This window comes from Hordeum vulgare, chromosome 7H, assembly GCF_904849725.1.
Source record: "Hordeum vulgare subsp. vulgare chromosome 7H, MorexV3_pseudomolecules_assembly, whole genome shotgun sequence".
In the NCBI taxonomy this organism is placed as follows: domain Eukaryota; kingdom Viridiplantae; phylum Streptophyta; class Magnoliopsida; order Poales; family Poaceae; genus Hordeum; species Hordeum vulgare.
Window position 1 is genome coordinate 22831543 of NC_058524.1, and position 25004 is coordinate 22856546.

The 25004-nt window shown below is 45.7% G+C and overlaps 1 pseudogene; it reads right to left on the bottom strand.

The window, feature by feature from the left end:
* Positions 1–1815: 1815 nt before the first annotated feature.
* LOC123408073 lies at positions 1816–25004 on the bottom strand (annotated as a pseudogene).

The following is a 25004-nucleotide window of genomic DNA, read 5'->3' on the forward strand; positions in this document are numbered from 1 at the left end:
ACGACGCCCCCAACTACCAGCTTGACCAGGATAATTCGGTCCCCACGTCTCTTGACATCTACCACTCCATACTTAAGGCTCTTGCTGATCAAGATGCCTACTCCATTTCTGTTTGCAACCGTCCCCATGTACCATAGCTTGAAGCCGGTACCCTCCACCTCCTTCGCCTTATATCCCCTCCATTTGGTCTCTTGGACGCAAAGATATCAACGCCTCTCCTCACCCATGTATCAACTACCTCCCAAAGCTTACCTGACAGAGACCCTACGTTCCAGCTACCTAAGCGAATCCTCCTAGGATCGGCTATCTTCCTTACCCTTTGCACTCATCGAGTCAAATGCGCAGATCCTTGCTCATTTTCTACTACACCCGGGCACCGATGTAGCGTGCCACTAAGGATGCGATGACCCAATCCTTGCTCACTTGCGTCAGTATCCAGATCATGATACGGCGCACCACCTGGGAGGTGACAACCCGATCCTTGCCCATTTTCCACCACACCCGGGTTTCGATGTGGCGCATCGCTGAGAGGGTTATGCCCCAACGAAAATCTTTTGGGTTTCATCTCCATAAGAGTGGCTGAGTTTTGATGTTGGCCCGCCAAACCTATGACAACCCTCCTCCTTTACCCGGTCTTGGGACCGGCTATGTTGAGACAACATAGGCGGAGTTCCCTGCATTCAATCAGCCTGAAACAAATTTAAGCTTGACGAATAGGTCCAATGGGGTAAACCACCCAAGTTTTGATTCTTTGAATGTACAAAACTTCAGCCTCAAGATGCATTTGGCCCATGAGAAGCTTGCAACCAAGTTATTATAAACCAAAGGACTTTGTCATCAACTGTTGTGCGGTTTGTTCCCATAATATTTATGTACAATTTTGGGACCTTGAAAGGTAAATCCACCAGTATTCGAGTCCATTAATCATAGGACGTCTTTGGGCAATAATTCAGTTTGCAGTTTGTAGGCGGCTGCCTTTTGAGAAAAGGCTCGCATTCACGCCAACAGATGTTAGATGTGTGTTCCATACCTAATCACTCACGTCCATCGACGAGGGTGTTCGGCAGTCTACAGGGGCATCAACTCTTTTTTCATTTACAGGCAAGGCAATTGTAAGTGCTCTCAACTTAACAAAATCAAGCAAATTCAGGAAGAGCAGACCCAACCAACTGATGGATGTTTGTCATGAAAGGTGCGGTGGTCCCCCTAGGGGCTGGTCGAGTTGCTAACGACAAGGAAGAGAGCTCCCAGGTGTTGACGAGTGAACACAATTTTCACTGCTGCCAATGGGAATCCGTCATCAGCTCCATAGATTATTTTTTCTATAGTACCTTTGATCTGATGAATGGAGAGTGATCAAATCTGTGAAGCCTATTTTCTTTACTCTGACAGTCTGGCCTGTGGGTGTGCAATGCATCAAGAAATCAATTTAGAATTCAAGTGTTGGCATTTGGTTGCTGCGAAGCACCATTTTGACAGCATAGAAGGTGGTTCCAGACTTGCTCACTAATAATAATAACATATATATTGGCCATAATGTGTGTAAGATGCTTGTAAGTTACAGAATCAGTTAGAGAAAACTGACCAAAGTCAAACCTCACAGAAGGTGGTTCCAGACTTGCTCACCACTAATAATAACGATAATAATAATAATAAATAAATGCATATTTTGTGACAACAAAGTTATTCATATACTCCCTCCGTCCCAAAATAAGTGTCGTTGATCTAGTATAAAATTTGTACTAACCTAGTACAAATTTTGCGACACTTATTTTGGGGCGGAGGGAGTACAACAGAAGGATTGCACTTACACTCTTTTGTGCCAAACCAAAATCTTTCAACGTATATATCCACCTACATACATGTTACAAAAGGAGATTCGGTAGCAGAACCCAACAAATGCACAACAAAACTGTCGCTCCAAAGCGAGCGATAGGGCTACTCAAGCAAATAACTCCTGGTCATTATATGGGTTTGAAAAAGAAACATTCACAAGGATCCGCTTCCTTTCGGGCACATGGCACAGCTTCAACAACTGATACAGACGTGTAATAATGATCAATTCAGGCACACATGTTCTTCGAACAGCAGTGACACTCACATATCTGCGACGGACCAAACATATGCATCGGACCAAACATATGCATCTTGCTCCGTGGGCTGATTATCATTCTTTAGCTTGTACATGTCCTTCTTGTATCCTGGAAACGCACGGAAATGGATTTAGTGGTTGATGCCTGCCAGATCCCTTGCGGCAAAGGGCATTACGACTGAATCACAACATAAACCTGAGCCAACTAATGATAGACAGAAAGTTCTACAAGTTGTGTGAATTCATAGAGTACCAGACAAGTTAGTGTAGGATTACAGCGAGCAACATGTTCTGTTCTTAAGCAGGTTTTCTCATTTCCTTTTGTAACCATAAGCAGGTATTGAACGATTCATACAGAGAAACATATCTTGGCTACGACAAACACGATATGCAACCAAATGAATGGACAAACTGCAACAAATGTATCAGAAACATGACTAACAGTTTAAAGTTGTTAAGCAGGTTAAAATGATGTCACTCTTAAATGAAACAAAAAAAATCTTCAAAACAAGAAAGGTGTAAAGTGAAATTGAAACAATCCTAATGGTTCATTTAAACGTGCCAGCCTCGACATATACTAGGTACCTCACACAGGAAGGTATTCAATTTTAATGTAAGCCAACCTGGTTCTTTCGCCATAGCCAAGATGCATGCAGTTGAAGAACAGAAAGAAAAGGAAACTGAATGAATTTGAAAGGCACGTACCATTGCTGTGGTCCACTCCATCCCAAGGATGGCCAGGTTTTATATCGTAACGGTTTGGAGGAGGGTCCACCCCATGTTCCAGCCAGCTGTGAGGAGATACATTTTGAGGAACTACCTTCACAACATGTGCCATAGGATCACCCCATCGGAGTCTGTTCTTCAGCATGCTGTCCAACTCAGGATCATCCCTACAAGTAAACAAACTCAAATTTAAACACTTTTTAGTTATATAACTCCATGTTCATTTCCATAACAAAAGACAGATAACACCAAAGCCAACAATAAAGAGTACATTGTTCAAAGCAGGTGCCTAATATCGATTGCCCAAATGGATGTTCTTCTCATCTTCAAGTTGCTTCACTCGGGCCTCAGCTGCTTGTTTCCGCACCAACCCTTTACCCCATTCTATATATTTTTGCTCCCAACAGAAGAACACCAGTTATTACTTATTAGCTTTGGGCAACAACAACAATGTATGATGATTATTAGATCATTTGCTCCATTTCGTTCCATACTACGATGAACTCACTAATAAGTGAGATGATTTCAACTAATCTGGTTCCCTCATATCCAGCAGGTGTCATATCTGAATTTGTACGGATCTGTAACTCATAGCATGAATAGAGTGCTTACATGGTACAGGGAATTGGGGAACTTGGCATAAAAGGAAACCAGATTTTGGTTTATGCAACAGTAACAGCTTGTATGAGAGTGAACAAAGTTGGCATTAACAAGCTCTGTGCCTATGGTGTTCAAATCTTTATAGTACTGAGTCCTATCTTTCATAGTTTTCTATTTGCTGATCAGTCATTACCCTTTTATACGTAGTGCCTATTCTTCTAGGCACTCTACACATTGCACATCCTCTATTCTGATGGTCCCAAGATACATTTTATTCAAATAAGCTAAGAAATGTTGGTGCTTGCAGTCAAAGAGAAGTGTGTGGCACTACATATAAATGTTGGTGCTTGCTGGTCAATCATTATCCTTGTATATGTAGTGCATATTCTTCAAATGTTGGTGCTTGCAGTCAAAGAGAAGTGTGTGACACAATATCAGGATAAGATAATTAGCACAAAACAGTTCCTCAAATCTATATTCTGTACTACTAAAAATACAAGAAATTTCATGTGGCAAAGTATAATTAACCAGATGTCCAGATAAAACAGAAAGATGACTAATAAAAAAACAGAGGAAGAGCATATATTTACCTTTGGCTTCTCGTCTCCCTTTGCCTTCTGTATGACTTCTTGATTTATCCTTTTATCTAGGAAACGTCACAAAGCAATGTTACCGGAGAAAGTAGAATGTCTACATAGGTAACTGCCACCAAAATAACCAAAACATGCATGCACAGTGCATACCTTCCTTGTCTCGGAACACTGCCTTTGCCCCTTTACCAGTGAATGAAGGGTACTGTGCTGCGAACACAAAAGACAAACATCATACAACATAACACATATCTCAGTACAAGGTGTAAGCATATGTGTTCGAAGACATGAAGTATCACTCACTTGAGCTTCTCAACCTCCTTAATCGTTCTGATGTTCTCTTTCTTCGTCTGCTGACATCAATCCAACTCACCTTATCTCATACGAAGCTCCTTCCTTCAAACCTTCCTTGGAGAAGTGTCTCTCCTTACAGGGTGGAGATAAATCATATGGTGCAGACTCTCGACCCTTGGTGGAGAAATATCCCTATCCCCTAGGCTCTGTCCCAATTTTTGTCTTCTTATGAGAAACAGGTCGTCCAGCTGTGTTGAGTCTTGGCACTTCCGTCTTCGTGGTAGAGAGATGTCTTCAGGCTCCTCCGAGTCATGTCGTGTCTGGCACCGAGGGGGGAGCGGTTCTGAGGCTCCTCCAAGTAATGCCTCGCGTGCCTACATCGTGGCGATATGTCCTGGGATTCCTTGGGAAAATGGCGAGCTTGTCTCCTTGGAGGATAGGGCTCGTCTCGTTTGCTGCCTAGACTTCTGCGGTGGTGATGGATCGACTCCCTCTCCTATACCCTTGCCCCCCCTCCTATGGCGTGTCACGTCGCCTTTGCTGCCTAGCTACTGCTTTTGGTTCCTAAACGCCCGGTGCTTCTTTGTCGACCTCTTCATTTGAGCCCCTACCTACACTAGAGATTACAAGACTTCAATGTTTGCTAGATGTCTCTTTTGGTTCTCCTCTTCATTTGAGCCCCTACCTACGCTAGAGATTACAAGACTTCAATGTTTGCTAGATGTCTCTTTTGGTTCTCCTTCGACAGTTTGCAGGTTTTGCTACTGATTCTTCAGATACAGAGAGACTACACCGGTCAGGTACATTTCCATGGATCCGTGGTAATTGACCGTCTTCTCATATCACTCATGATTCTTCCAATTTGTCCTCCATTTAACCCTCTACATTCTCCTGTTCATGTTTTAATTGTTGATGGTACTTCCCTCCAGTCGATAATCAAGGCACTCTTAGCACTTTGTCTTGTCATGTTCCTTGACTTACCATGTAGCTCGTTTCACCTGGTTAGATTGTTGACTTTGGTTGTAGAGTCATTCCCAACTTTGACTCTTGTTCATCATCACATTGGTGCTCGCCCTTGACGTTGTGACTCCTAGGGCCTCCTGGAACTTAACTGGCTTCACCTTCCCTCCGCTGCCACCGTCGCAAGTCCCTTCGCCTCTATTACCTCAACTACCGACTCTTTGTGGCATCATCGTCTTGGTCACTTGGATATGTCTTTGGCGGTGTGCCTTTAAACTGTCAGGTTTGACGGCTTAGTAAACAAGTTCAGTTACCTTATCCTCACAGAGAGATTAGCAATCTCGCATCAAGACACCACCCATGCGATGTAGATCCACGACCATGCCTTGGCGTATAACCGTCGTCCGAAACCACCGCTCTGACATCCACCGAGTCTGACCATAAAGCAACCCTGCCAAACCGACAATCACGATGGAGGGACATAGCAACACGATGAGACCTTCATGAAGGAAAGAATGTGCAAGGTCACCATCATCACACCAACAATAGTAAGTGCAGGCCTTTCACCAACACTAAGCCACACAAGGGAATCAGACTATGTGGCAGCACACATAGCAGAGTGCCCCGACGGCTACAACCAAACACACCCACACGTCATGTATATCCCGTGTCATGTCATATCTTGTGTCATGTCTTATCCCATGGCACCTCACCACACAACAACCATGTCATGTCATATCCCGTCTAGAAAATCCACGTGTAGACGCTGGGTATTACCCACAACTGTCTGCCATCACGGTGGTGGATAATTCCTTTCTGCTCACAGTGCCCTCTTCCTCGCTTCCTCTTCTTCACTTCAAATTGCAAAGAGCAACCCTCAGCTGTGTTGCTCAACCCAGTTTTGCCCTAATGGTATTCTATAAGATATGTACTTCCTTTCCCCCTAGCGGTTAGGGAGGGTTCTTGACCGACGCTGGGTTAGCTACATACCAGAATCCCCTTAACTAGCATTGTTTGCATATACATTGCACGTACCTGTATATTCATTCACAGGGTCAAAATCATTTTTCACATAAATCGGGTCGGGTCATACCCACTTCTCCCTACACGACCACCTAGGCCATACTAGCCAGTCACCTCTTCCACAAGTAGTGCTACCACGAGGTTGAGAAATTAACTCATTTCTAGGCTAGAACCACATCTACGTTGGAACCATCATAAAACTACCAAACAAAAACTTCTTTGGATCACGATCCCCATACCCACATTGTTCTATAACATGGCCAATCATATCTTATTTTGCGCAAAAACACGATAGCTTCTCGAATAACACACGAAACATTCGAGGTGGTTTACTTCGCTCACCAGTCCCTGAAAACCTTAAAAGTTTTTTTCAGTTTGATATTGACTCGCACTAGAACAAACTTGCATACTCAACGCCATTTAGGCCAAGCTCCACATCCACCCGTTACCCTATGCTCATAGCAAGACTATCTCAGCGTCCTTTCCATCTTGCTCACTCTAATGTTTGTGGTCCGTTTCCCTTCCCTCGAAAGGAGCCATCATTACTATATTATCTTTAAAGATGATTTCTGTCGACACAAATGGATGTATTTTATGTCCTTGTAGAGAGGCCTTATCCATGGTAAGAAGTTTTCCACCACTAAGCAACTTAAGGGAGCTCATACTATGTGCAACACACATAGCATACTGCCCTGCCGGCGACAACCAAACACACCCACACGTCAGTTATATCCCGTGTAATGTCATATCTCATGTCATGTCTTATTCCATGGTACCTCACCACACAACAATCATGTCATGTCATATCCCGTCTAGCAAATCCACGTGTAGACACCGGGTCAACCCACAACTGTCCGCCATCACGGTGGTGGATCATTCCTTTCTGCTCACAGTGCCCTCTTCCTCGCCTCCCCTATCACAATCACCTCATTGCTCGACTTTGGGTCCAAAGGCGTCAGGCTACGGTTATCCGCTCCCGACAACGTTTTCACCCCTCCCCTCACACTTCTTATGTACTCTCCATTGCCTGGCAAGTCGGCTAGGCATCCTTTGCATGCCTATGAGTTGTTGTGCGAAGCCTTGTTCCTACATCCGATGCTCCCATGGAGGTTGCCACCATGGGCACAAGCTCAGGCACCACCACTGGCGGAGCAAGAGCACGGGCAGTCGGCACCGTCTCCGTCTTATGCAAGTTAGCAAAGCGCCCAAGAACACACCACTACCTGTCGCCAAGCCAGGGACGCCCAACAAGGGAACTTGGAGTGCAGCATCAAGTCCGTGGCACAAATCCCGCAAACAGTGCAAGGATGCCAAGACAAATCGACAAGGAACGAACAGTGCACAGGAGATAAGGGGAAGCGATGAAAATGCTTGCATGAGCGGCACACACACCCTACAGTCAGCTGTGTTGCTCAACCCAGTTTTGCCCTAATGGTATTCTATAAGATATGTACTTCCATTCCCCCTAGCGCCTAGGGAGGATCTTGATGGACACATGGTTGGCTACTTATCAGAATCCCCTTAACTAGAATTGCTTTCATTGACATTGCATGTACCTGTATTTTTCATTCACAGGGTCAAAATCATTTTTCTCATACATCGGGTCGGGTCATGCCCACTTTTCCCTACACGACCACCTAGGCCCTACTAGCCCAGTCACCTCTTCCACAAGTAGTGCTACCACGAGGTTGAGCAATTAACTCATTTCTAGTCTAGAACCACATCTAGGTTGGAGCCATCATAAAACTACCAAACCGGAACTTCTTTGGATCACGAACCCCATCCCCACATTGTTCTATAACATGGCCAATCATATCTTGATTTGCGCAAAAACACGATAGCTTCTCGAATAACACACGAAACATTCGGGCTGGTTTGCTTCTCTCACTAGTCCGTGAAAACCTCAAAGGTTTTTTCAGGTTGATATTCACGCGCACTAGAACAAACTTCCATACTCAACGCCATTTAGCCCAAGCTCTTTTCAGGTTGATATTGACGCGCACTAGAACAAACTTCCATACTCAACGCCATTTAGCCCAAGCTCCACATCCACCAGTTACCCTATGCTCATAGCAAGACTGCCCCGGCGTCCTTTCGATCTAGCTCACTCTAATGTTTGTGGTCCGGCTCCCTTTCCTCGAAAGGAGCCATCGTTACTATATTATTTTTATAGATGATTACTCTCGACATAAATGGATACACTTTTTGTCCTTGTAGCGAGGCCTTATCCATGGTAAGAAATTTGCCACCACTAAGCCACACAAGGGAGCTCAGACTATGTGGCAGCACACATAGCAGAGTGCCCTGCCGGCGACAACCAAACACCCCCCACATGTCAGTTATATCCCGTGTCATGTCATATCTCGTGTCACCTCACCACACAACAACCATGTCATGTCATATCCCGTCTAGCAAATCCACGTGTAGACACCGTGTCTTACCCGCAACCGTCCGCCATCACGGTAGTGGATCATTCTTTTCTGCTCACAGTGCCCTCTTCCTCGCTTCCCATGTCACAATCACCTCACTACTCGACTTCGGGTCCAAAGGCTGACGGCGACGGCGGTTCGCTGCCAGCAACGTTTTCACCCCTCCCCTCACACCACCTCTGTACTCTCCATTGCATGCCAGCTCAGCTAGGCATCCTTTGCATGCCTACGAGTTGTTGTGCGCTGCCTTGTTCCTACATCCCATGCTCCCATGCACGTTGCCACCATGGCCACAAGCTCAGGTACCACCACTGGCGGAGCAAGAGCACGGGCAGTCGGCACCGTCTCCGTCTTATCCAAGGAAGCAAAGCGACCAAGAGCATGCTGCTACCTGTCGCCAAGGCCAGGGACCCCAAACAAAGGAACGTGGAGTGCAGCATCAAGTCCGTGGCACAAAACCCGCAAACAGTGGAAGGATGCCAAGCCAAATCAACAAGGAATGAAGAATGCACAGGAGATATGGGGATGCGATGAAATTCTTGCATAAGCAGCACCCCCCCCCCCCCCCCACTATCCTCTGCTTTTTCTTCACTTCAACTTGCAAAGAGCAACCCTCAGCTGTGTTGCTCAACCCAGTTTTGCCCTAATGGTATTCTATAAGATATGTACTTCCTTTCCCCCTAGCGCCTAGGGAGGGTCCTTGACATACGCTGGGTTGGGTACGTACCAGAATCTCCTTAACTAGCATTGTTTGCATTGACATTGCATGTACCTGTATTTTCATTCACAGGGTCAAAATCATTTTTCTGATACATTGGGTCATGCCCACTTTTCCCTCCATGACCACCTAGGCCCTACTAGCCCAATCACCTCTTCCACAAGTAGTGCTACCACGAGGTGGAGCAATTAACTCATTTCTAGGCTAGAACCACATCTAGGTTGGAACTATCATAAAACTGCAAAAACCGAAACTTCTTTGGATCACGAACCCTATCCCCACATTATTCTATAACATGGCCAATCATATCTTGATTTGCGCAAAAACACGACAGCTTCTCGAATAGCACACGAAACATTCGAGGTGGTTTACTTCGCTTACCAATCCGTGAAAACCTCAAAGGTTTTTTTTCAGTTTGATATTGACTCGCATTAGAGCAGACTTTAATGCTCAACGCCATTTAGCCCAATCTCCACATCCACCAGTTACCCTATGCTCATAGCAAGACTTAGCCGGCGTCCTTTCGATCTAGCTCACTCTAATGTTTGTGGTCTGGTTCCCTTTCCTCGAAAAGAGCCATTGTTACTATATTATTTTTAGAGATGATTTCTCTCGACACAAATGGATACACTTTTTGTCCTTTAGCGAGGCCTTATTCATGGTAAGAAATTTGCCACCACTAAGCCACACAAGGGAGCTCAGACTATGTGGCAGCACACATAGCAGAGTGCCCTGCCGACGACAACCAAACACCCCCACACGTCAGTTATATCCCATGTCATGTCATATCCCGTGTCATGTCATATCTCGTGTCACCTCACCACACAACAACCATGTCATGTCATATCCCGTCTAGCAAATCCACGTGTAGACACCGTGTCTTACCCGCAACCGTCCGCCATCACGGTAGTGGATCATTCTTTTCTGCTCACAGTGCCCTCTTCCTCGCTTCCCATGTCACAATCACCTCACTACTCGACTTCGGGTCCAAAGGCTGACGGCGACGGCGGTTCGCTGCCAGCAACGTTTTCACCCCTCCCCTCACACCACCTCTGTACTCTCCATTGCATGCCAGCTCAGCTAGGCATCCTTTGCATGCCTACGAGTTGTTGTGCGCTGCCTTGTTCCTACATCCCATGCTCCCATGCACGTTGCCACCATGGCCACAAGCTCAGGCACCACCACTGGCGGAGCAAGAGCACGGGCAGTCGGCACCGTCTCCGTCTTATCCAAGGAAGCAAAGCGACCAAGAGCATGCTGCTACCTGTCGCCAAGGCCAGGGACCCCAAACAAAGGAACGTGGAGTGCAGCATCAAGTCCGTGGCACAAAACCCGCAAACAGTGGAAGGATGCCAAGCCAAATCAACAAGGAACGAAGAATGCACAGGAGATATGGGGATGCGATGAAATTCTTGCATAAGCAGCACCCCCCCCCACTATCCTCTGCTTTTTCTTCACTTCAACTTGCAAAGAGCAACCCTCAGCTGTGTTGCTCAACCCAGTTTTGCCCTAATGGTATTCTATAAGATATGTACTTCCTTTCCCCCTAGCGCCTAGGGAGGGTCCTTGACATACGCTGGGCTGGGTACGTACCAGAATCTCCTTAACTAGCATTGTTTGCATTGACATTGCATGTACCTGTATTTTCATTCACAGGGTCAAAATCATTTTTCTGATACATTGGGTCATGCCCACTTTTCCCTCCATGACCACCTAGGCCCTACTAGCCCAATCACCTCTTCCACAAGTAGTGCTACCACGAGGTGGAGCAATTAACTCATTTCTAGGCTAGAACCACATCTAGGTTGGAACTATCATAAAACTGCAAAAACCGAAACTTCTTTGGATCACGAACCCTATCCCCACATTATTCTATAACATGGCCAATCATATCTTGATTTGCGCAAAAACACGACAGCTTCTCGAATAGCACACGAAACATTCGAGGTGGTTTACTTCGCTTACCAGTCCGTGAAAACCTCAAAGGTTTTTTTTCAGTTTGATATTGACTCGCATTAGAGCAGACTTTAATGCTCAACGCCATTTAGCCCAATCTCCACATCCACCAGTTACCCTATGCTCATAGCAAGACTTAGCCGGCGTCCTTTCGATCTAGCTCACTCTAATGTTTGTGGTCCGGTTCCCTTTCCTCGAAAAGAGCCATTGTTACTATATTATTTTTAGAGATGATTTCTCTCGACACAAATGGATACACTTTTTGTCCTTTAGCGAGGCCTTATTCATGGTAAGAAATTTGCCACCACTAAGCCACACAAGGGAGCTCAGACTATGTGGCAGCACACATAGCAGAGTGCCCTGCCGACGACAACCAAACACCCCCACACGTCAGTTATATCCCATGTCATGTCATATCCCGTGTCATGTCATATCTCGTGTCACCTCACCACACAACAACCATGTCATGTCATATCCCGTCTAGCAAATCCACGTGTAGACACCGTGTCTTACCCGCAACCGTCCGCCATCACGGTAGTGGATCATTCTTTTCTGCTCACAGTGCCCTCTTCCTCGCTTCCCATGTCACAATCACCTCACTACTCGACTTCGGGTCCAAAGGCTGACGGCGACGGCGGTTCGCTGCCAGCAACGTTTTCACCCCTCCCCTCACACCACCTCTGTACTCTCCATTGCATGCCAGCTCAGCTAGGCATCCTTTGCATGCCTACGAGTTGTTGTGCGCTGCCTTGTTCCTACATCCCATGCTCCCATGCACGTTGCCACCATGGCCACAAGCTCAGGCACCACCACTGGCGGAGCAAGAGCACGGGCAGTCGGCACCGTCTCCGTCTTATCCAAGGAAGCAAAGCGACCAAGAGCATGCTGCTACCTGTCGCCAAGGCCAGGGACCCCAAACAAAGGAACGTGGAGTGCAGCATCAAGTCCGTGGCACAAAACCCGCAAACAGTGGAAGGATGCCAAGCCAAATCAACAAGGAACGAAGAATGCACAGGAGATATGGGGATGCGATGAAATTCTTGCATAAGCAGCACCCCCCCCCCACTATCCTCTGCTTTTTCTTCACTTCAACTTGCAAAGAGCAACCCTCAGCTGTGTTGCTCAACCCAGTTTTGCCCTAATGGTATTCTATAAGATATGTACTTCCTTTCCCCCTAGCGCCTAGGGAGGGTCCTTGACATACGCTGGGTTGGGTACGTACCAGAATCTCCTTAACTAGCATTGTTTGCATTGACATTGCATGTACCTGTATTTTCATTCACAGGGTCAAAATCATTTTTCTGATACATTGGGTCATGCCCACTTTTCCCTCCATGACCACCTAGGCCCTACTAGCCCAATCACCTCTTCCACAAGTAGTGCTACCACGAGGTGGAGCAATTAACTCATTTCTAGGCTAGAACCACATCTAGGTTGGAACTATCATAAAACTGCAAAAACCGAAACTTCTTTGGATCACGAACCCTATCCCCACATTATTCTATAACATGGCCAATCATATCTTGATTTGCGCAAAAACACGACAGCTTCTCGAATAGCACACGAAACATTCGAGGTGGTTTACTTCGCTTACCAGTCCGTGAAAACCTCAAAGGTTTTTTTTCAGTTTGATATTGACTCGCATTAGAGCAGACTTTAATGCTCAACGCCATTTAGCCCAATCTCCACATCCACCAGTTACCCTATGCTCATAGCAAGACTTAGCCGGCGTCCTTTCGATCTAGCTCACTCTAATGTTTGTGGTCTGGTTCCCTTTCCTCGAAAAGAGCCATTGTTACTATATTATTTTTAGAGATGATTTCTCTCGACACAAATGGATACACTTTTTGTCCTTTAGCGAGGCCTTATTCATGGTAAGAAATTTGCCACCACTAAGCCACACAAGGGAGCTCAGACTATGTGGCAGCACACATAGCAGAGTGCCCTGCCGACGACAACCAAACACCCCCACACGTCAGTTATATCCCATGTCATGTCATATCCCGTGTCATGTCATATCTCGTGTCACCTCACCACACAACAACCATGTCATGTCATATCCCGTCTAGCAAATCCACGTGTAGACACCGTGTCTTACCCGCAACCGTCCGCCATCACGGTAGTGGATCATTCTTTTCTGCTCACAGTGCCCTCTTCCTCGCTTCCCATGTCACAATCACCTCACTACTCGACTTCGGGTCCAAAGGCTGACGGCGACGGCGGTTCGCTGCCAGCAACGTTTTCACCCCTCCCCTCACACCACCTCTGTACTCTCCATTGCATGCCAGCTCAGCTAGGCATCCTTTGCATGCCTACGAGTTGTTGTGCGCTGCCTTGTTCCTACATCCCATGCTCCCATGCACGTTGCCACCATGGCCACAAGCTCAGGCACCACCACTGGCGGAGCAAGAGCACGGGCAGTCGGCACCGTCTCCGTCTTATCCAAGGAAGCAAAGCGACCAAGAGCATGCTGCTACCTGTCGCCAAGGCCAGGGACCCCAAACAAAGGAACGTGGAGTGCAGCATCAAGTCCGTGGCACAAAACCCGCAAACAGTGGAAGGATGCCAAGCCAAATCAACAAGGAACGAAGAATGCACAGGAGATATGGGGATGCGATGAAATTCTTGCATAAGCAGCACCCCCCCCCCCACTATCCTCTGCTTTTTCTTCACTTCAACTTGCAAAGAGCAACCCTCAGCTGTGTTGCTCAACCCAGTTTTGCCCTAATGGTATTCTATAAGATATGTACTTCCTTTCCCCCTAGCGCCTAGGGAGGGTCCTTGACATACGCTGGGTTGGGTACGTACCAGAATCTCCTTAACTAGCATTGTTTGCATTGACATTGCATGTACCTGTATTTTCATTCACAGGGTCAAAATCATTTTTCTGATACATTGGGTCATGCCCACTTTTCCCTCCATGACCACCTAGGCCCTACTAGCCCAATCACCTCTTCCACAAGTAGTGCTACCACGAGGTGGAGCAATTAACTCATTTCTAGGCTAGAACCACATCTAGGTTGGAACTATCATAAAACTGCAAAAACCGAAACTAATTTGGATCACGAACCCTATCCCCACATTATTCTATAACATGGCCAATCATATCTTGATTTGCGCAAAAACACGACAGCTTCTCGAATAGCACACGAAACATTCGAGGTGGTTTACTTCGCTTACCAGTCCGTGAAAACCTCAAAGGTTTTTTTTCAGTTTGATATTGACTCGCATTAGAGCAGACTTTAATGCTCAACGCCATTCAGCCCAATCTCCACATCCACCAGTTACCCTATGCTCATAGCAAGACTTAGCCGGCGTCCTTTCGATCTAGCTCACTCTAATGTTTGTGGTCCGGTTCCCTTTCCTCGAAAAGAGCCATTGTTACTATATTATTTTTAGAGATGATTTCTCTCGACACAAATGGATACACTTTTTGTCCTTTAGCGAGGCCTTATTCATGGTAAGAAATTTGCCACCACTAAGCCACACAAGGGAGCTCAGACTATGTGGCAGCACACATAGCAGAGTGCCCTGCCGACGACAACCAAACACCCCCAGACGTCAGTTATATCCCATGTCATGTCATATCCCGTGTCATGTCATATCTCGTGTCACCTCACCACACAACAACCATGTCATGTCATATCCCGTCTAGCAAATCCACGTGTAGACACCGGGTCTTACCCGCAACCGTCCGCCATCACGGTAGTGGATCATTCTTTTCTGCTCACAGTGCCCTCTTCCTCGCTTCCCATGTCACAATCACCTCACTACTCGACTTCGGGTCCAAAGGCTGACGGCGACGGCGGTTCGCTGCCAGCAACGTTTTCACCCCTCCCCTCACACCACCTCTGTACTCTCCATTGCATGCCAGCTCAGCTAGGCATCCTTTGCATGCCTACGAGTTGTTGTGCGCTGCCTTGTTCCTACATCCCATGCTCCCATGCACGTTGCCACCATGGCCACAAGCTCAGGCACCACCACTGGCGGAGCAAGAGCACGGGCAGTCGGCACCGTCTCCGTCTTATCCAAGGAAGCAAAGCGACCAAGAGCATGCTGCTACCTGTCGCCAAGGCCAGGGACCCCAAACAAAGGAACGTGGAGTGCAGCATCAAGTCCGTGGCACAAAACCCGCAAACAGTGGAAGGATGCCAAGCCAAATCAACAAGGAACGAAGAATGCACAGGAGATATGGGGATGCGATGAAATTCTTGCATAAGCAGCACCCCCCCCCCACTATCCTCTGCTTTTTCTTCACTTCAACTTGCAAAGAGCAACCCTCAGCTGTGTTGCTCAACCCAGTTTTGCCCTAATGGTATTCTATAAGATATGTACTTCCTTTCCCCCTAGCGCCTAGGGAGGGTCCTTGACATACGCTGGGTTGGGTACGTACCAGAATCTCCTTAACTAGCATTGTTTGCATTGACATTGCATGTACCTGTATTTTCATTCACAGGGTCAAAATCATTTTTCTGATACATTGGGTCATGCCCACTTTTCCCTCCATGACCACCTAGGCCCTACTAGCCCAATCACCTCTTCCACAAGTAGTGCTACCACGAGGTGGAGCAATTAACTCATTTCTAGGCTAGAACCACATCTAGGTTGGAACTATCATAAAACTGCAAAAACCGAAACTTCTTTGGATCACGAACCCTATCCCCACATTATTCTATAACATGGCCAATCATATCTTGATTTGCGCAAAAACACGACAGCTTCTCGAATAGCACACGAAACATTCGAGGTGGTTTACTTCGCTTACCAGTCCGTGAAAACCTCAAAGGTTTTTTTTCAGTTTGATATTGACTCGCATTAGAGCAGACTTTAATGCTCAACGCCATTTAGCCCAATCTCCACATCCACCAGTTACCCTATGCTCATAGCAAGACTTAGCCGGCGTCCTTTCGATCTAGCTCACTCTAATGTTTGTGGTCTGGTTCCCTTTCCTCGAATAGAGCCATTGTTACTATATTATTTTTAGAGATGATTTCTCTCGACACAAATGGATACACTTTTTGTCCTTTAGCGAGGCCTTATTCATGGTAAGAAATTTGCCACCACTAAGCCACACAAGGGAGCTCAGACTATGTGGCAGCACACATAGCAGAGTGCCCTGCCGACGACAACCAAACACCCCCACACGTCAGTTATATCCCATGTCATGTCATATCTAGTTTCATGTCTTATCCCATGGCACCTCACCACACAACAACCATGTCATCTAATATCCCGTCTAGCAAATCCACGTGTAGACACCGGGTCTTACCCGCAACCGTCCGCCATCACGGTAGTGGATCATTCTTTTCTGCTCACAGTGCCCTCTTCCTCGCTTCCCCTATCACAATCACCTCACTACTCGACTTCGCTTCCAAAGGCTGACGGCGACGGCGGTCCGCTGCCAGCAACGTTTTCACCCCTCCCCTCACACCTCCTCTGTACTCTCCATTGCATGCCAGCTCAGCTAGGCATCCTTTGCATGCCTACGAGTTGTTGTGCGCTGCCTTGTTCCTACATCCCATGCTCCCATGCACGTTGCCACCATGGCCACAAGCTCAGGCACCACCACTGGCGGAGCAAGAGCACGGGCAGTCGGCACCGTCTCCGTCTTATCCAAGGAAGCAAAGCGACCAAGAGCATGCCGCTACCTGTCGCCAAGGCCAGGGACCCCAAACAAAGGAACGTGGAGTGCAGCATCAAGTCCGTGGCACAAAACCCGCAAACAGTGGAAGGATGCCAAGCCAAATCAACAAGGAACGAAGAATGCACAGGAGATATGGGGATGCGATGAAATTCTTGCATAAGCAGCACCCCCCCCCCCCCACTATCCTCTGCTTTTTCTTCACTTCAACTTGCAAAGAGCAACCCTCAGCTGTGTTGCTCAACCCAGTTTTGCCCTAATGGTATTCTATAAGATATGTACTTCCTTTCCCCCTAGCGCCTAGGGAGGGTCCTTGACATACGCTGGGTTGGGTACGTACCAGAATCTCCTTAACTAGCATTGTTTGCATTGACATTGCATGTACCTGTATTTTCATTCACAGGGTCAAAATCATTTTTCTGATACATTGGGTCATGCCCACTTTTCCCTCCATGACCACCTAGGCCCTACTAGCCCAATCACCTCTTCCACAAGTAGTGCTACCACGAGGTGGAGCAATTAACTCATTTCTAGGCTAGAACCACATCTAGGTTGGAACTATCATAAAACTGCAAAAACCGAAACTTCTTTGGATCACGAACCCTATCCCCACATTATTCTATAACATGGCCAATCATATCTTGATTTGCGCAAAAACACGACAGCTTCTCGAATAGCACACGAAACATTCGAGGTGGTTTACTTCGCTTACCAGTCCGTGAAAACCTCAAAGGTTTTTTTTCAGTTTGATATTGACTCGCATTAGAGCAGACTTTAATGCTCAACGCCATTCAGCCCAATCTCCACATCCACCAGTTACCCTATGCTCATAGCAAGACTTAGCCGGCGTCCTTTCGATCTAGCTCACTCTAATGTTTGTGGTCCGGTTCCCTTTCCTCGAAAAGAGCCATTGTTACTATATTATTTTTAGAGATGATTTCTCTCGACACAAATGGATACACTTTTTGTCCTTTAGCGAGGCCTTATTCATGGTAAGAAATTTGCCACCACTAAGCCACACAAGGGAGCTCAGACTATGTGGCAGCACACATAGCAGAGTGCCCTGCCGACGACAACCAAACACCCCCACACGTCAGTTATATCCCATGTCATGTCATATCCCGTGTCATGTCATATCTCGTGTCACCTCACCACACAACAACCATGTCATCTCATATCCCGTCTAGCAAATCCACGTGTAGACACCGTGTCTTACCCGCAACCGTCCGCCATCACGGTAGTGGATCATTCTTTTCTGCTCACAGTGCCCTCTTCCTCGCTTCCCCTATCACAATCACCTCACTACTCGACTTCGCTTCCAAAGGTTGACGGCGACGGCGGTCCGCTGCCAGCAACGTTTTCACCCCTCCCCTCACACCTCCTCTGTACTCTCCATTGCATGCCAGCTCAGCTAGGCATCCTTTGCATGCCTACGAGTTGTTGTGCGCTGCCTTGTTCCTACATCCCATGCTCCCATGCACGTTGCCACCATGGCCACAAGCTCAGGCACCACCACTGGCGGAGCAAGAGCACGGGCAGTCGGCACCGTCTCCGTCTTATCCAAGGAAGCAAAGCGACCAAGAGCATGCCGCTACCTGTCGCCAAGGCCAGGGACCCCAAACAAAGGAACGTGGAGTGCAGCATCAAGTCCGTGGCACAAAACCCGCAAACAGTGGAAGGATGCCAAGCCAAATCAACAAGGAACGAAGAATGCACAGGAGATATGGGGATGCGATGAAATTCTTGCATAAGCAGCACCCCCCCCCCACTATCCTCTGCTTTTTCTTCACTTCAACTTGCAAAGAGCAACCCTCAGCTGTGTTGCTCAACCAAGTTTTGCTGTAATGGTATTCTATAAGATATGTACTTCCTTTCCCCCTAGCGCCTCGGGAGGGTCCTTGACATACGCTGGGTTAGCTACGTACCAGAATCTCCTTAACTAGCATTGTTTGCATTGACATTGCATGTACCTGTATTTTCATTCACAGGGTCAAAATCATTTTTATGATACATTGGGTCATGCCCACTTTTCCCTCCATGACCACCTAGGCCCTACTAGCCCAATCACCTCTTCCACAAGTAGTGCTACCACGAGGTGGAGCAATTAAAACACATTTCTAGGCTAGAACCACATCTAGGTTGGAACTATCATAAAACTGCCAAACCGAATCTTCTTTGGATCTCGAATCCCATCCCCACATTGTTCTACAACATGGCTAATCATATCTTGATTTGCGCAAAAACACGACAGCTTCTCGAATAGCTCACCAGTCCGTGAAAACCTCAAAGGTTTTTTTTTCAGTTTGATATTGACTCGCATTAGAACAGACTTTCATGCTCAACGCCATTTAGCCCAAGCTCCACATCCACCAGTTACCCTATGCTCATAGCAAGACTGTCCCAGCGTCCTTTAGATCTTGCGCACTCTAATTTTTGTGGTCCGGCTCCCTTCCCTCGAAAGGAGCCATCGTTACTATATTATCTTTAAAGATGATTTATCTCGACACAAATGGATATAATTTATGTCCTTGTAGTGAGGCCTTATCCTTGGTAAGAAGTTTGTCGCCATGGTTCATACCCAATTTTCCATAGACATGTGTCGTTTGTCCACATTCTGCTCCTGAGTATATCTCTCATTTGCTGCGTGGATTCCTTGTCGAAAAGGGCACACTTGCTAAGTTCTCTTTTCCTGATGCTCATACTTAGGATAGTGATGATGAGCATAAGCATCATCACTTTCTTGAGGCAGCTCGTGCGTTGATGATCATCTCCTCTCTTCCGCCTCACTTTTGGGTTGAGGCTGTTTCTAGTTCCACTTATCTCACCAACATTCGGCCTTCCTCCGCAGTGTGACATTACAATCGAGCGTCCTTTTGGTCGTACTCGTGACTACTCAGTGTTTCGTTTGTTTTGGTTGTATTTGCTATATGTTCTTCTTGTCCCACATGAACGCATCAAACTAACCGCTCAGTCTGCTCAATGTGTCATCTTAGGTTACAGTGAAGAGCAGAAGGACCATCGGTGTTAGGATCATGACGGTAGTCGGATGCACCTTTCTCGGGGTCTGTCTTTTGATGAGTCTCATCCTTTCTATCCACATCCATCCTCTCCTTCCGCCTCCCCCATTCAGGATATTTCTTTCCTCACCTTTCCTGATACACATATCACTCCTGTATTGTCCTCGTCCATGCATCCCATCGTGTCTTCCCGTACTATTGTTGTAGATCCATACCATCAACACATGCGACTCCACCACCTCATCTGTTACCTGAGGCCACTTCACCTTGCTCGTTCCCCGAGGCTTCTCTAGTGATTCCCCCTCGTCCTCCTCTTTACCACATTGGTTGCGTACGTGTTGTGGATTCTTCTAATGCACAATCTCCCTCAACTACCATGCCATTTTGTTGGCAACTCATCGCCTCAAGCTCAACCTACTTATGGCTTCCGCACTCGCCCACTTCCACCTATTGGCCGCTATAGTTATGTGGGAGGCATTCTTCTCAAGGCGACTTCTAATCGTGGCCGTGTTGTTCATCCCAAACGGCAACATGCGATGGCAAAAGAGATTGATGCTCGTGAGCACACATGCACGTGGGATCTCATTTCCCTTCCCAAGTGTGGTCGTCCCATCACTTGTAAGTGGTCTACAAGGTTAAGAGTAATGGTTCTCCTGAGCGTTACAAAGCTTGTCGTGTGTCCCGTGGCTTTTAGCTGGAATATGGTCATGACTACGATGAGACATTTTCTCATGTGGCCTACATGACCACTATTTGATATTTCTCATTCTGCTTAGCTTGATGTCAAAAATGCTTAATGGCGAGTAGCACGAGGAGGTCTACATGTAGCCACCACCCGTTTCTGGTCATGATGGCATGATCTTGCTCATCGTGGTATTCTGGTTTGAGCATTTCGTTTTAGTGGTGATTGTGGGCGATTTTCTCGCGAGTGCTTATGGTCTTCCATTTTATGTCCGCCTTTCAGCTTGTGGTCAAACTCATCTATATGTCAATGGCATGATCATCACTGGCGAGCACGGTGGCTCGAACGAAGGGCGACGAGGCTCGAAGGTGGTAGGGTTTGTGTTGTGGCTGGCGATCTTTAAATAGTGGGCATCGGGGCCAGTGGAGCAACGGCTCAAATGCGCACCGCCGGAGTTGGCTTCTTGTTCGCAACGGCAGCATGAATGTGAGGCAGGTGGTCGAACGATCAGCATCGTTCAATGCGGCAGAAAGTCGTCCCATCGACCTATCTGCTCATGTCCGCTCTGAACCAACATAATGTAAGAGTGGCAGGTCGAAACAACTTTCATGACAAAGGAATCTATGTGCACTTGAGCATCCCTAAGAGAATCTACAACACCTTGAGTCTATGGTTGTATGTCCAAAAAAGCAATTTGTCAAATATGTTACTAGTTATTAAAAAAACATTCCCAACTCGGTTAAACTTGCCTAGCTTGGAGTGCGGCAATGTGTGGTAATGTTTGGCTATGAACCCAAACAGATTTTAAACATCATATAATCTAGCTTATGGACTTAAATGGGTACTGCAGTTCCATACATTAGAAAGGAAAATAGAATGTTACTTCAATCTTCAGTTCAAGTGATCAATAACACATACCAAGTTGTTCACAGCCGATGCAGCATGGGGATCGAGTAGGGCTGCCTTGAATAACTTCTCTACTTCATTTAGTTTTCCCTAGAAAATGGATATAAATGATTAAATAGACATAATAGACTAACAACAAATGTAACTTAAAGTTTGGATCGAGTAGGAGTAACTAAGAGACACGCCTCCTTTCCTCCTCTCATACAGTCTCATACTCCAACCAACATTAAGATGTTAAAAAATTGTAACGCACAGGGTATATGGTTGAATTTTGCATCACTTTAGAGAAACACGAATAATAAAGAGAATTATGTTTCAACAGAGGAGGAAACTATAATGTAGTACTAAGATTTTTTCTCAGAAAAAGGATAATGCCAAAAGGTGGTTCACATGAAGGTAATGAACACAGGAATAGGACAAATATAGGATTATAAATATAGGATAATGCCAAAAGGTGGAAATACAATAGATTATAAAAACCAGATTATATAATCTGGGTGGTTCCAAACAGGGCCTTAGGCCCTCTTTGATTTGTAGGATTTTCAAAACACAGGAATAGGACAAATATAGGATTTGAGGGGCGTGTACACTTGAATCCTATAGGTACAACCTCTTTTTCCAATTCCTTTGTTTTTCCAGTGGCATCAAACACTCTATGCTAATCCTGTACAACCTCTTTTTCCAATTCCTTTGTTTTTCCAGTGGCATCAAACACTCTATGCTAATCCTATAGGATTCAAGTGTACACGCCCCTCAAATCCTATATTTTTCCTATTCATGCGTTTTGAAAATCCTACAAATTAAAGAGGGCCCAAACGTAGGAAAAAATCCTATGGATTCTGACCCTCCAAAAATCCTATGGAATTCCTTTGAATCAAAGGAGCCCTAAAAGGTTATGGGTTTAATGGAATCACATGCTAGCATGAAAGATTGGACTTCACATGCAGATTCATAAACGTATGGAATCTAAAATACAGTGCGCGGAATTTATTCCTAAATCCTGATACACCCAAGTATTTTAAATTCTAAAGCATAAAAACTAGCAAACAAAAGTTCTTTAGGTGACTTATTAGCCTATTTGATTCCATTGGTAGCCTTACGTTGTCAGTGCCCCACACGGTTTACATATTACAAAATAGACATAATTAGGCATATGATGGTATGGTATTAGATGCCGCTGAGTTTACCAGTTTAGTTCAATGTCTAACCTGTTCAAACTTTCCACATATTTATTGCTGAACTTGCAATAGGTTAGGGCGACAAAATCTGTGTGCACTTTAGCATCCCTAAGAGAGTCTGGCACACCTTTTGAGTCTATGGTTGTATAGCCCACTGTCAGAAAAGGAATCTAACCAAATATGTTAGTACTTACTATGAACAAAACGCATTCCTAACTTGGTTAAACTTTCCTAGGTTGAAGTAAAACAAAGTGTGGTAATGTTTGGCTATAAACCTTAACAGATCTTAAACCTCATAATCTAGCTTATGGACTTATATGGGTACTTTAGTTCCATACATTATAAAGGCAAATATAATGTCACTTCAATCTTGAGTTCATAGTCAACAGAACACATACCAAGTTGTTCAGAGCCGATGCAGAATGTGGATCTCTGAGTCCAAATCCTTCTTTAGCTTCTTGCAGGGCTGCCTTGAATAACTTCTCAGCTTCATCTAGTTTTCCCTAGAAAATTAATATAAAAGGATATAATAGACTAACAACAACTGTAATCTAACGGTCGAATGAAGAGCAGCAGTAACTAAAGAGACACGCCTCCTTTCCTCCTCTCATAAAGTCATACTCCAACCGACATTAAGATGTTAAAAACTTGTAATGCACAGGGTACATGGTCCAAACAGTCATACTTAATCGAAATGTTCTATAGTTGCATCATTTCGTAACTGAAGCAAGGTCTTCGAATATGTACTTATGATACGAGAAGTTGCTAAACCCAAGCTTTCAAGAAGGACAGACCTAGTGCATAGAAACTCCCACACAAGGTGGGGTCTTGGGAGGGATTATAGGAACCTAGTCTTACCCCTGCTACAGTGCAATGCAGAGAGGCTGGTTCGAACCCAGGACCTCTTGGCACAAGTGGGGAGTACTTCACCACTGCGCCAGGCCTGCCCTCTCCAAGCTTTCAAGAAATGCCAATAAAAAATATCATGGCAAATTACCACCCAGTTTCCGCATATCAACATGAAACAACACATAGTTTAATTAAAGGCTAAACCTTCCAAATCCACATGGTTTAATGAGGAAACTGAAGGGCTGACGCACATGGTAAGAGTTGCAGCAAGTAACCAAAAAGTGTGGACTGAACAGGTTATATGAAAATAAATGAGCATCAGGGAACTAAGCACTAGAGTTGTTCTTTCTAGGCTATGATGTATCAACAAATTGTGGTTGAATTTCGCATCACTTTCGGGAAACAAGAATAATAAAGAGAAATATGTTTCAACGGAGGAGGAAATTATAATGTAGTACTAAGATTTTTTTCTCTCAGAAAAAGGATTAATGCCAAAAGGTGGTTCAGGTGAAGGTAATGATAGTGAGATACTTGCTTGCAGGAAAAACTCTAGTGCTTTATCGGTGCAGATTCTCCATTTGATCGTGTGTTCATTGGAGATCACTGAACCATCTTCTATACGACGTAGGGCAGTAACATTCACATCAGCTTGCTCACTTGTAGCTGCTGGACTGGAGCAAACAAATCATCCTGAGCCAATACAGAATTGCTGCTCAGGCCAAGAACAACAGCTGTAACAAGACCAAACTGGAATTAGGATTGCCATGGTATCAAATATGGCATTTATATTTCATCAAATTAAATGGAGGAGGCTGCATATGCAGAGAGCAGACCTGCTTGCCCAATCAGTAATTCAGTATAGCAGCATATGTTGAACACTTACAACTGAAGTGACCATCACTAGAACCTGAGAGGGAAATCATGTATTTTATTCATTTTGGTAAAATGATCATGACAGCAAACATGAGCAATATCAGTCTTATATTATTTTTTTTTGGCTAATGATACCAGTCGTAGCTGCAATAGGAACAAAACCGAAATTAGAACTCCATTCGCAATAACAGTCTATCATTAAAACAACTATCATAGATGAGCTTTACTGCCAAAAAAAACCTATCATAGACTGAACCAAGCATTTGTGTCGCATATTCCATGACAGTAGGAGACCAATCTATGCGCACAAGTACGGGCGATCATGCGATACGAAGGCAACCAAAATTAGGGCAGCAGCAGAGCAAAGGCTCACTACATCAATCTCCCCAATGGCTTAATCTACTCTTTGGCCGTCATAATACTCACCTACCTCTCACCGCATCCATGGAAACAATCCAAGGCAGCATCAT